Source organism: Podarcis filfolensis (genome assembly GCF_964270895.1).
Source record: "Podarcis filfolensis genome assembly, chromosome: 10".
NCBI lineage: Eukaryota > Metazoa > Chordata > Lepidosauria > Squamata > Lacertidae > Podarcis > Podarcis filfolensis.
This window is the reverse complement of record NC_139612.1, coordinates 23,734,161-23,737,180: the sequence shown is the minus strand read 5'-3', so window position 1 is coordinate 23,737,180 and position 3,020 is coordinate 23,734,161. Positions and strand designations below refer to the sequence as shown.

The 3,020-nt window shown below is 41.5% G+C and overlaps 1 long non-coding RNA gene across 1 annotated transcript; it reads left to right on the top strand.

Moving 5' to 3' along the window:
• The first annotated feature begins 474 nt into the window (after nt 1–474).
• On the top strand, nt 475–2,683 carry LOC310744001. Its single transcript, XR_014539324.1, has 3 exons — nt 475–594; nt 688–767; nt 1,757–2,683. It is a non-coding gene; the product is annotated as an uncharacterized lncRNA (long non-coding RNA).
• The last annotated feature ends 337 nt before the right edge of the window (nt 2,684–3,020 follow it).

Genomic DNA, 3,020 nt, shown 5'->3' with positions numbered 1-3,020 from the left:
TAACTGCAAAGTATTTCACTCCAAGAATGTCGGGGGCAAGTACATAAACCCACATTCAAGTGTGTTCTATAAAAACAGCTAATACTTCCATTAGTGTAATTGCATTTTCCAAATAATAATGAATGTTCAGCTGACACTTCAAGATGTTGATGACTAACCAGGGAAAACATTTATGTGCAAAGCTCTTTTCCTGATTTTACAGTCTAATGTTGCTCTATGCTTGGTCTTTCTTTCCTTCCTATGGAATCTTCTTAATAGATATAACACATATTTTCTCACCATGTGTTTTCATTGCTACTCTCTTGTGTAGCTGTACTTCATATGACCACATATCCTCCTGTAGCCCCTACTTTTACCCTGGAATGCTACTCTCTTAGGTCAACAAAGCTTCCTTAGAATGTAGCAATTCTTGGGATTCTAAAACACCTTTGAGAAGTAAGCAGTTGGTTCCTTTGTTCCTTTATCTGCAGCATTAGGTGCAGGCAGCCATTTTAAAAAGTGCATCTTTCCACAGTGGGAAGCGATAACAGCAGGTGGGGAAAACCTCTCATGAGGAGAGCAGCACATGCACTCATTGTTATTGTTCTTGGGAAGGTAAAATTGTGTAGACATAGTGATTGTGAGGCAGCCAAATGGGATTCCTACAGAAATTTGACTGAATAACTTGTACTATTAACATCCCTTTAGGAATGCGAAAAGCTGATTAAGAGGAAACAGACTGACTTTGCCACCTTGCTTTTTCTAGTTCCAGCTCAGCATCTGAATAAGTAGGTTGTTGCCCACAAAAGCTTGTGCTTGTAACAAAAACTTGCAATAAAAAGCTCATTATAAACTAGTCTCAAGGTGCTGTCAAATACATTTATGTTTTGAAGCATAAACTATTATTTGAAACCATAGTCTGAGGACAGTTTGTAAACCGTGGGTTTGGAGGTTATTCCTAACCCTACTAATAGTTTTATTATTAGTGTATCTTTATATATTATAAATACATGCAGTGGCGTAGCGTGGGTTGTCAGCACCCGGGGCAAGGCAAGTAATTTGCACCCCCTAACCCGTGGATTTGCGCCCCCTAACCCTAACCCCCAGATGTTGTGCCCGGTGCGGCTGGCCCCCCCTGCACCCCCCACGCTACGCCACTGAATACATGCATATACATTTATATATTACATTTATATTATAATATATTGTAATTATATGTCAGGCTTCAGGGAATTAACTTCCTCCCCCCCTTTGGCAGTAGATAAGCAGAACAAAGGAAAAGGAGTCTCCTTACCAGTTAGAAACTTTAATGATCACAGTGAGAGAACAAATAACCCCCTTCCTAGGAACGGTGGTGCTCCCAATTAAGGGTTTCACCCACTTCCTCCATAGTCACCCCCGTCACTACCGCATCTTGTCACCAGAGCTTGTAACCACTGTGCTTTCTGTGCTTTCTGTTCTGCCACTTTCTGAGCTCTTCTTGACCTTGGGGAGAGCGGGGGAATGCTTTCCAGAGACAGTGAATCTGTTAATTCTCTCTCTCCCAGTGCTTCTTCTCCATCCAGTATTTCCCAGCTTCTGCCTTCTGAACTATGTCCCTCTGCAAACCAGTATTCCAAATCTATACTGTCCTCCTGCTCCTGGGAAGATTCAGGGGGTGGGGGAGGCTCCCAACATTCATCCTCAGTGCAGCCCTCCTCAGCACGGTCCCTGACATTATATTATCTAATATTATAACAAATCTAATAATCTAATTTACAATCTATATTATGTTTAGCGCAACACGGAAATTAAGTGGAATACACAAGAAGGAAGGAGGAAGGATGCAAAGACTGAATGCATTAGGCCAATGAGAGCTCTCCAAACTGATTCGCCACTTATTTTTTTGCTATGAAGAATTAATGAAGGCAATCCTGCAGTTGAATTCACAGTTCTGTAGCCCATGGAAGGGATTCATTGAGATCTATGAAATGATGGTATTAAAATACCAGTCTCCTCTAGCTATAACAAGTTTCATGAAGTTAAGTGAAATTATTGAAGACTCAGTCATAAAGCAGTAAAATTGGAGCTGAAACCTGGATTCAGTGGATTCCGTTGTCCCACTAGCATATATAAGGGCACCACTTAACTACCCTGAAACCATGGTCATATGTGTGAAACAAATTCCTGGCTTATTACTTTCAAAGAATCAAGAATGCAGTGTTGAAATGTATTTTCTTCGTATTTTTGGAAACATACCACTTCATATGTACTTATAGCAATAGTGTATTTGTCTGTAAGGAATGAAGGTAAGATTGGAAGCAATTCAGTGCAAGGGAATATTAACATTTGGAGGAGGAGGAGGAGGAGGAGGAGGAGGAGGAGGAGGAGGAGGAGGAGAAGAAGAAGAAGAAGAAGAAGAAGAAGAAGAAGAAGAAGAAGAAGAAGAAGATCAGCCTCTTTACAGATAGGCATCAGGCTAATACAAAAAGAAGAAGAAAAGCAAATAAAGACCATAAACAGAGAAAAAGACTACATTTTTTAAATTACTGAGTTGTGTGTAGAATGTGGGACAAAATCTAGCAGAGAGGGGAAAAGGTTGAGCTTTCTCTGGTTTTTAGTATTATCATGACTGAAGGAACTTCATGTGATTTTTGGCCACTTGGTTGGTAGAATGCATATTTTCTATCCTGTTAGAGCAACCCCAATGAATAGGCTTATTTAACCCATTGTCGTTGTTTAGTTGTTTAGTCGTGTCTGACTCTTTGTGATCCCATGGACCAGAGTACGCCAGGCACTCCTGTCTTCCACTGCCTTCCACAGTTTGGTCAAACTCATGCTGGTAGCTTAGAGAACACTGTCCAACCATCTCGTCCTCTGTCATCCCCTTCTCCTTGTGCCCTCCATCTTGCCCAGCATCAGGGTCTTTTCCAGGGAGTCTTCTCTTCTCATGAGGTGGCCAAAGTACTGGAGCCTCCGCTTCAGGATCTGTCCTTCCAGTGAGCACTCAGGGCAGATTTCCTTCAGAATGGAGAGGTTTGATCTTCTTGCAGTCCATGGGA